This window comes from Cervus canadensis, chromosome 1, assembly GCF_019320065.1.
Source record: "Cervus canadensis isolate Bull #8, Minnesota chromosome 1, ASM1932006v1, whole genome shotgun sequence".
NCBI classification, from domain to species: Eukaryota; Metazoa; Chordata; class Mammalia; order Artiodactyla; family Cervidae; genus Cervus; species Cervus canadensis.
In genome coordinates, this window is record NC_057386.1 from 41,248,777 (window position 1) to 41,258,726 (window position 9,950).

Here is a 9,950-nt window from a genome sequence, read left to right on the forward strand (position 1 = left end):
CATGAATCAGTACAATCTTTTATTTTTTAAAAGAATTCTTTTGATGTGGACCATTTTATTAATTTGTTACAATATTACTTCTATTTTATGTTTTTGCTTTTTGGTGAGTGACTTGTGGGATCTTAGTTTCCTGACCAGGGATAGAACCCACACCCCCCTGCAATGAAAAGTGAAGTCTTGTCCACTGGATCACCAGAGAAGTCCCTCAGTACAACCCTTTACCAAGCCTTGCACAGAACTAGGTGTATCAGGAAAACAACAAATAAATCTTACACCTTGGAGTTTGGGGTTGGGGTGGAGGGAGGGGCGGTCTTGCCTACTCCTCTGCCTTTCCCCCCAAGGGGGCTGGGCTCAAGGATGACTTTCCAAGAGCAAAGATCCCTAGAGGGAAAAGGAGGGGAGGGAGGCCCAAAGTCCAGTGCCTTACCCTTGAGCCTTGTCTAAAACCCTTATCTGAGACTTCTGAAACTTTTTCTTGGGAGAAAGAAATATAAACTTCAGAACTTCCTTATTTTCTGTGCTGGGGGAAACAAATGTCTTAAATTAACCTTTGGGGCTCAAGCCCTTCTTTGGAAAGAAACACTTCTATGGACCTCGGCTGACCAGGGGTTAGATCACATGTTGTTCTGGAGTGAGTGTGCACAGATGAGGACTTCCCTAAATGTTTGTTGTTTCGGCTGCCCAACCCATGGTCTTTTTGTTAGAGCAACCCAAATGGGCTAAGACATGGCATTGTGGGAAGAGCTTGTTGACTCTTCAGTATCATCTCAAGAGGGTTGGTTGAGTCAGTGAAAACCAAAGGAACGTCCAAAAATTTTTTTAATGTTTTATTTATGTATGTATCTGCTGCCTCGGGTCTTCGTTGCAGCACACACGCAGAATCTTCATTGCTACAGGCAGGATCTTTGTTGTGGCCTGTGGGATCTTTAGTTGAGGTATGCAGGATCTAGTTCCCTGATGGGGGATCAAATCCAGACCACCTGCTTTGGGAGTGCAGAGTCTTAGCTACTGGACCACCAGGAAAGTCCTCAAAATGGCTTTATATTATATTTTAATCGGTACAAACAAATCCTTACCTTGGACTTGAAAGTCTCTTTGTGCCATTAGAAACTGGGGTTATTTGGGAGGAAATGTCAATGGGGAATACCCCATATGCATTTTTTTTTCTTTTTTCTTTTTTTTTTTTTTTTTGCTTGCTTACAAGTTCCTCAGGAGGGAAGACTGTAGTTATGCAGCGGTCTGATTTCTCACGCAGCAGATGGTTGGGAAGGGCTGGAGCACAGTGGGGATGAGCTGCAGTGGAAGGGACAGTGGAAAAAGAGAATCTTTACTCCCTCATTTATGAGCTGAGAAATCTTGAGAAGCTTACTTCACCTCGGGCTTCCCTGGTGTCTCAGACAGCGAAGAATCTGCCTACAACACAGGAGACCAGGGTTTAATCCCTGGGTCAGGAAGGCCCCCTAGAGAAGGGAATGGCAACCCCCTCCAATATTCTTGCTTGGAGAATCCCAGGCCCTGGAGGGCCATAGTCCAAGAGGTCGCAAAGAGTCGGAGACAACTGAGTGGACTAAGCCCAAACACACATACTTAACCTCTTGGATCGTCAACTTCCTCATCTGTGAGGAATAAGTATCTTTCTCCTAAGGTGGTAGGGCAAACAGGATGAATGAATGAATGAGATACCATACACAAGCCCCTAGGATGGAGATAACTGTTGCACAGTCAATGCTCAACTAGCGTTGGTTCCTCTCACCCACCTTGCCTCTAGATCCCAGGTTGCAATGCTGCAGAGGAGAGTCCAGGCTTGTAGGGGGAGGGGTTGGCCCACGAACCCACTCACCTGCATTGCACCTCTGAGGTTTCATATTCTCAGGCTCCACAAATCACAGGAGAGAGACAGAGACAGGCTGGGCAGTCCACATCCCTGCCCAGGGCCCCAAAGAACCAGCCATCTTCCAGCCCAGCCTGGCTCAGCACTGGGGTACTTTCCCAGCCTCTGCTCCTGTGTTTCCTCTCATCCTGCTCCCAGCTTGGCTTCCCCTTCACCTCTGTCCTCTTTGGCTCAGGCCATGGGAAGGCAAACACAACTTGGACAATGAGGGAGGCTAAAGGCTGGACAAAATTGCAGATGGGCAGTTGGAATTTTTTCTGATGTTTCTGTTCTCTGTCTAGGGATTTGTCTCTTTTATCATCATCATTTTATCTTCTAAGCAGGGCTTTACAGGAAGCTGGATAATCGACTCTGGGAGACAGGGTATATGACAAGCACAACTTACCCAGGACAATTAATGTCTGAGATTCCAACAAATAGAGTCTCATGTTCCACAAATTAATTAATATCCATAGGGGAAAAAACTTTCCCCCTACCTCATATCACATACAAAAATTAATTCAAGATAGATCACAGGTGTACATGTAAAAGATAAAACTATAATGCTTCTAGAAGAAAACATAGGAGAATATCTTCTTGACCTTGGGATAGGCAAAGATTTTTTTAGACAGGACACTAAAGCATTAACTGTTTTCAAAAATTGATCAGTTTGTCATGATCAAAATTTAAAGTACCCAAAGACACACTTGGGGAAGTAAAAAGGTACACCACAGATAGGGAGAAAACATTCACAAGAGATAAAAGGCTGACAAAGGGCTCATATTTAGAACATATAAAGAACTCTTACTAAATCAACTTTAAAAAAAAAATAAACACAAGGGTTAAACAGATATTTCTCAAAAGAAAGCATATGAATGTCCAGTAAGCAAATGAAGTGAGCTGCCATTTTTTATTACCAGGTAAATGCAAGCTAAAACCACAATGAGGACTTCCCTGGTGGTCCAATGGTTAAGATTCCACACTTTCAATGCAGTGGGGCACAAGTTCAATCCCTAGTCGGGGAACTAAGACCCCACAGCCTCATGGCATGGCCAAGGGGAAAAAAACCACGATGAGTTACCACTTCATATTCTTGACTCAAAGTAAAAAGTCTAACAATTCCAGGTATCAGGAAATGGACTACTACTCAGCCATACAAAGGAATGATGTACAGATACATGTGGCAACATGGATGAATCTCCCAAACGTTTTATACTGAGTCAAAAAGCCTCATGCAAGAGAACAAGGGCTTTCCAGGTGACTCAGTGGTAAAGAACCTACCTGCCAATGCAGGAGATGCAGGTTAGATCCCTAGATCGGGAAGATCCCTGTAGGACGAAATGGGAACCCTCTTCAGTATTCTTGCCTGGGAAATCCCATGGACAGGAGAGCCTGGCAGGCTACAGTCCATGGGGTCTCAAAGAGTTGGACACAATTTCGGACTGAAGACATACACACGCAAGAGTACACTTTGTATGAATCCACTCCATTTACAAGAAGTTCAAGAACAGGAAAAATTAATCTCTTAGTGATAGAAATCAGAACAGTGTTTGCCTCTGGGGAGCTGAGTACTGACTGCAAAAGGACACCAGGCAACTTTCTGGGGTGCTGGAAATGCTCTTACTTTTTTTTTTTTTTAATGTTCTTACTTTGATTTGCATGATGGTTGCATTGGATGGTACTTTAAAAATCTGCTGTTTTTTCACCATATGAAAAACATACCTCTATAAAAATATACAGAAGTTTAAAAAGTTGTAAAGCCTCCCTACACAGATAAATGGACAAATACATTTGTTATGCACAGTGTTTACTTATTTGCAGTACAGGTGACCCTTGAACAATGCGGGTTCGAACTGTGTAGGTCCATTTGTGTACAGATTTTTTTCTCAACAAACAGAGTACTCATATTTTCATTTTGGGCTTTCCCAGTGACTCAGTCATAAAGAATCTGCCTGCAATGCAGGAGACATGGGTTCAATCCCTGGGTCCATGGGTTCAATCCCTGGAGGAAGGCATGGCAACCCACTCCAGTATTCTTGCCTGGAGAATCCCATGGACAGAGGAGCCTGGCAGGTTACATTCCATGGGGCTGCAAAGAGTCAGACATGACTAAAGCAACTTAGCATGCACCCATTTTCATTTTACAGGTCTTTAAGTTAACTAAGTATAGGGAAAAAATTGCATTTGATTAGAGATCACAATATGTGGAATCAAAAGAACTAGGGTTTGAGACCTGAAAATATTCAAACTGTTTCAGTTCCTTGCCTTTGGGTGAGTCATTTATCAAGTCCTCCCCACTCCACCATTTTTTGAGGCAAAGATAGCAGAACATGGATTTTCAAGTGCATGGGGCAGGGGGAGGGGGTGTTGACACCCCCTCACTCCCAAGTGGCTCAAGGGTCAACTGTACATTTTCATATGCATGGTCCTAGTATTCAAAGTCCTGACTGGGGTCTCTATTTTCTCCCCAGTTTTCCCCTCTATCATCCTCCCCCAGATCCCTCTGCTCCAGCTCCACCAACACTAGTTCCTTAAAGAAGCCAGACATGTCCCCACCCCAGGCCTTTTGCACTTGCTGTTCTCTGGAATCCTCTCCTCCCAGAGTCGGCCTTGCTCCTTCACTTCCTCAGTTCTCTAATCAGATATCCCCCATCAGTGAACAACACACACATCCTCCCTTCTCTCTTTCCCCTTTGCTTCATTTTTCTTCACTACCCCTACCACTCCCCGACATTTTGCACATTTATTTGCTTATTGTCTATCTCCTTTGCTAGAATGTCAGCTCCAAGAGGCAGAGGCTTTGTTCTGCTCACTGCTGTATCCCCAGGACTTGGAATAAAGTGCTCACTACACATCTGTTAGGTATTTGGTCTCAGCGGGTACTTCCAGCCATCCTGAGAGATTTCTTTAAAGATTGTAACATTTAAAAAGGATAATAATTGTAAGCAGAAGGCCTGACACACAGTATAGTCAATACATGTGAGTTCTTTCAGCTCCCAAATTCTTCTCTAGGGTGTATAGGCAAGGTTTCATCATCTTCCCCCTTTTTTAAGTTAGGAAAATAAAGTTCTGAATGGTGTAGTGACTTCCCAAGGTCACCCTACATATGGCAGTTCTCAATTTGGAGTCTAGCTCTTATAATGCAGACAGCAACCATCAGTTAAATGGCCAGACTACACAATGGAAGGCAGAGATGTTAGCACAGGAACTCATTTGCTGATTGCTCATGGGTACTAGGGGCCTTCCCCGGTGGCTCAGTGGTAAAGAATCTGCCTGCTAATGCAGGAGATGTGGGAGACGTAGGTTCAATCCCTGAATCAGGAAGATCCCCTGGAGGAGGAAAGAGCAACCCACCCCAGTATTCTTGCCTGGAAAATCCCATGGACAGAGGAACCTGACAGGCTATAGTACAGAGGGTTGTAAAGAGTTGGAAACAGCTGAGCACACACACATAAGGGATACTAGCCAAATAACTCCTCTCCTCCAGGCTCACGCCCTGGAGACATTGGCAGGATACACAGAACTCTCTATTAACTTCGTGGGGAAGAAGGGAGGCAGGGTGGTGCTGTCGATAACCAAACGTTCACCAGCATTTGACACCTGAACATATCGCTTAATCACTTGCATTCTTTTGACAGCAGACTTACCTTCCCAGTTACGAAGGATCTCGGTTATGTTCACATGAATTACCATGTCAACGCCATGTGCTTCATGTTTGCAGAACATATGAGTTTAGGGCAGTGAGATTAGGGGGCAGGAAGGAGCTCAGGTGACCTAAGGCAGCCACCAAGAGAATAAGCATGTGCCGTCAAACCTAAACTATGAGCTCTCCAGGATGGAAAACAGCAAATCGCTGTGAGTAGGATAAATGAAAGTTAACAGACCAACATTCCTTGGCCCTTTAAGTGCTCATGTTGGACCCATCTCAGTGTCTGATTTAGCTGGTAGCACAACCCAGCTGGCCTCTCACATCCTTTTATTACCCTTTTAATTTGGAATCACCAGCCCTGGCCCGTCTGACCTATTCTTCAAATTCTGCTGGTGACTTCATTGCCCTCCAGATCGAATGCTCCAGGCCTCTCTCCTCCCATCAGTGCAGTTTCAGCAAACCCAGCCTGATCCAGCTTCTGGGGATTTCACTCCCAGTGCCAATCCCAAGGGGGCATCTAATATCTAATAATGGAAACCCCAAAGCTGGGGAGGACTCTGCACACAAAAACAGGGCGGTCATCTTTTCCTAAATCTGAGATTTGTCATTTTTAGCAGGAGTCACAGAGCCCTTTGGGGACTGGATAAAACCTGTGGACCATTTTCCCAGGGAAAAGCACATTCATCCAAGTTTTAGGGGGTCCTGTGGCCCATGAGGGCTTCCCAGGTAGCCCAAGTGGTGAAGAATCTGCCTGCAATGCAGGAGACCTGGGTTCCATCCTGGGTGGGGAAGAATGCCCTGGAGGAGGAAATGGCAACCCACTCCAGTGTTCTTGCCTGGAGAATCTCATGGACAGAGAAGCCTGGTGGGCTACAGCCCATGGGGTCACAAAGAGTTGGACACAACTGAAGCAACTTAGCAGACGCACACATAGCCCATGAAGCCATTCCACAGGAACTGGATTAAGTACCTCTGCTTGAAGTGTAACAGCATCCTAGTTTTCAGAGCCTGTGTTTTATTCCTTGAAACAGTCCAACGATCTGATGTTTTTCAACGTTAGGATGACTGGGGGGGAGGTGTTCCCTCCCCCACTTAATTACAGAGGAGTTTGTGTTGGGAGAAGGCAGATCAAGTGGTAAATGAAGCTTGGGACTCATCTGGGAGAATGAAGATGAAAAGAATAGCTCAAGTCTCGTGTTTTGCCAGAAGGAGAAGGAACACAGCGTCCTCATGCTCAAGGCTTGTTCTAAACTTAGCCAGCTCCCGTGGTTCCAAAGTTGGCAAAATGAGCTCCCGCCGTCCTAATAAACACGCCATGGTGTAGTGACTCACGAGAAGCAGTCAGGTGTGGGATGTGGCTGCTTCTAGTCAACCAGACAAGAGACACAGTAGCTGAGACATGCCCCCCCAACACAGCAGGGATTTCCAGTGTAAGGGGGAAGGACGGCCTGGGCACTGGGCTGCCCTGAAGAGCTGAAGAGGCTTGCCGGTGGCAGAACCCAACCTATCAATGCACAGAGAAGGAAATGAAGGCCTGGGGGGTCTAGGGAGTGAAGGACCAGGCAAGGTCAGACAGCAAGGGAGGGAGCCATCTTAGGGATGTCATCCAACAAGACTTCACACCCATCAGGGCGTAGAACCAGGGAGACAATGGTGCCACGTGGATACATTTAAGGAAGATGGCATTCCTAGGGACCAAGGGTATTCCCCTCCCTGTGATCTTACATATCTAGGCATTCATAGAAGGTGGGGGACCTCCCTGGTGGTCCACTGGTTAAGAATCCATCTGCCAAGGCAGGACACATGGGTTCAGTCCCTGGTTGGGGAAGAACCCACATGCCACAGAGCAGCTAAGCCTCTGTGCCACAACTGCTGAGCCGGAAAGCTGCAACTGCTGAAGCCCATGCACCTAGAACCCATGCTCTGCACAAGAGAACCCACCATATTGAGAAGCCCGGCCACCACAACTTGAGCAGTGCTCCCCTTCCTTGCTTCCAACTAGAGAAAGCCTTCACACAGTGATGAAGATCTAGTGCAGCCAAAAATAAATAAATAAATATAAAAGAAATAGAAGGTGGGTTCTAGCAGGTGGACAGGTAGTGGTACTCCTGGAGAGGGTGGGCAGTTTGGAGGGGCTGGGTGGGCTTGGGGTTTGCCACTGGATGGGAACACAGACACAAACTGGCATGGTCACTATAAAGAGTCCATGGGCTGCCCAGTGGGAGGTCAGACCCCTCTGCAGAGGCTGGGACACCCCCCAGGAACGCCAGCCACAGGCTCAGTGGAATGGGGAGGGGGCCCCCCTGGGGCCAAGTGGGTGCTGAGGGTTCCTTGCTGAAGTTGGGAAGAGTGTTCACCTGAGCAGCATGTAGAAGTCACAGCTGGGAAGGGGCATCATACAGCATCACCAGAGAGGTGATGGGAGGCTGGGACAGGTTGGGGGGCTGGAATGGCGCAGGACACTGGCCCTGAATGGGCAGGAATGGGTAGAGCTTGCCTTGAAAGGGGAGTGGGCTCCAGACACCAAGGAAGGTCAGAGGACCAATTACTGAAATGAAATTGGAGGCAGTGAGATCTCCGGCACTGGAAGGCTTCAAGCGGGTCCACTTTGTGGGGAAAATAGAGAGCAGATTCAAGCATCAAATTTCCTTCCAACCTTAACAGTTTTCGGCTTGGATTCCCCCAGAACATTTGTTGAGGGAAAAGAGAAGAAATTCACTTCTTTTCCAAAGAAGGAAAGTTCAGACCCAAACTGAGCTCTGCACCCAAGGTCACACAGAGAGGCAGGAGAACTGGGAACAAAAGCCACATCTGCTCCTTCCCAAGCCCCAGACTTTTCCATCTGGTTTCCCAACTGGTGTCCCAGCCTGCGCTATTTTGGGCTGGCTTCCCCACCGGGACAAAGGGCGAATTCCGACCAACTCAGCCCTGCCTGCCGGTTCCCAGGTGAGCCTGGTAAACTCACTGGACTGGAGGGCCAGTCCTGTCTACAGGTCCCAGAGAGGGACGCCCGGCCTGGCTCTGTCCCCGCGCCCCCAGGAGGGAAGCTAAGGATGCAGATCACTTCCTCTCATTCTGGCTCTCTTCGAAAAGAAAACCATGTTGATTTCTGATGGGGAAGTTCAAGACTCGCAGGTGAAACTTGTCCTCCAAGCCACCAGGGGGACCCAGATGGCCTGACTTAGGTCTTTCTCTTCCAAGTTCCTTAAAACATCAGTCCTTCAAAAACTCCTTGAGGAAAGGTTTTCTTGTTCTTCATGTTGTGTAACAGCTTTACTGGGGGGCTCACCAGGTGGCTAGTGGTATAGAATCCGCCTGCCAAGCAGGAGGCATGGGTTCAATCCCTGGAAGATCCCATGGAGAAGGAATGGAGACCAACTCCAGTATTCTTGCCTGGAGGATCCCACAGACGGAGGAGCCTGGTGGGCTACAGTCCATGAGGTTGCAAAGAGTTGGACACGACTTAGCAACTAAACACCACCAACAACCACAGCAGCTTTATTAAGGAATAATGCATATACCATACAATTCACACATTTAAAGCATATAATTCAATGGTTTTTGTGCAACCATCACACACAATCAATTTTAGAACATTTCATCATGCCTAAAATAAACTCTGCCCTTCAGCTACCCTTCAGCTGCCCTCAGAGGGAATCTAAGGATGCAGAACACTTACTCTTATTCTGGCTGTCTTCACAAAGAAAACCATGTTGATTTCCCATGTTGAATGCTGAATCCCATTAGATTTCCCTCTAATCCCCCACCTTCCCAAGTCCCAGATAATCACTCTTCTACTTTCTGTCCTCATAGGTTTCCCTATTCTGGGCATTTTATCTAAATGGAATCATGTAACATATGGTATTTTTTGTCTGGCTTCTTTCAGGTGGAGCTTCCCTGATAGCCCAGCTGGTAAAGAATCCACCTGCAATGCAGGAGACCTGGGCTTGATCCCTTGGTTGGGAAGATCCCCTGGAGAATGAAAAGGCTATCCACTCCAGTATTCTGGCCTGGAGAATTCCATGGACTGTATAGACCCCGGGGTCGCAAAGAGTCTGACACGACTGAGCAACTTTGACTTTCACTTAATAATGTTTGCAAAGCTCAACCATGTTGCAGCATGTGTCAGTACTTCTTTCCTTTTTACATCTGAATAATATTCCACTGTATGGGTATCTTACATTTGATTATGTATCCATCCATTGAAGGACATTTGAGTTATTGCCACTTGTTGGCTATTGTGATTGATGAAAATTCTGATGTTCACATAAGTTTAAAGAGTGATGTCAACAGCTCTATGTCTCTAGATTCACAACGTCCCTTAGCATGTTAAAGGCTCTGAGAAGTCCTGCAGTAAAGACCACTATTCATCTTTACTTGACCTGGTGCAACCAGACTTCCTTCATAGTCCTTCACACAGAGAAGTCCCAA

At 46.6% G+C, this 9,950-nt stretch overlaps 1 long non-coding RNA gene across 1 annotated transcript; it reads right to left on the minus strand.

The window, feature by feature from the left end:
* Window positions 1–841: 841 nt before the first annotated feature.
* Window positions 842–1,994, minus strand: LOC122448778. The gene is made up of 3 exons (XR_006271756.1): window positions 1,841–1,994; window positions 1,077–1,293; window positions 842–980 (listed from the first exon to the last, which is right to left on the minus strand). It is a non-coding gene; the product is annotated as an uncharacterized LOC122448778 (long non-coding RNA).
* Between the last annotated feature and the right edge of the window lie 7,956 nt (window positions 1,995–9,950).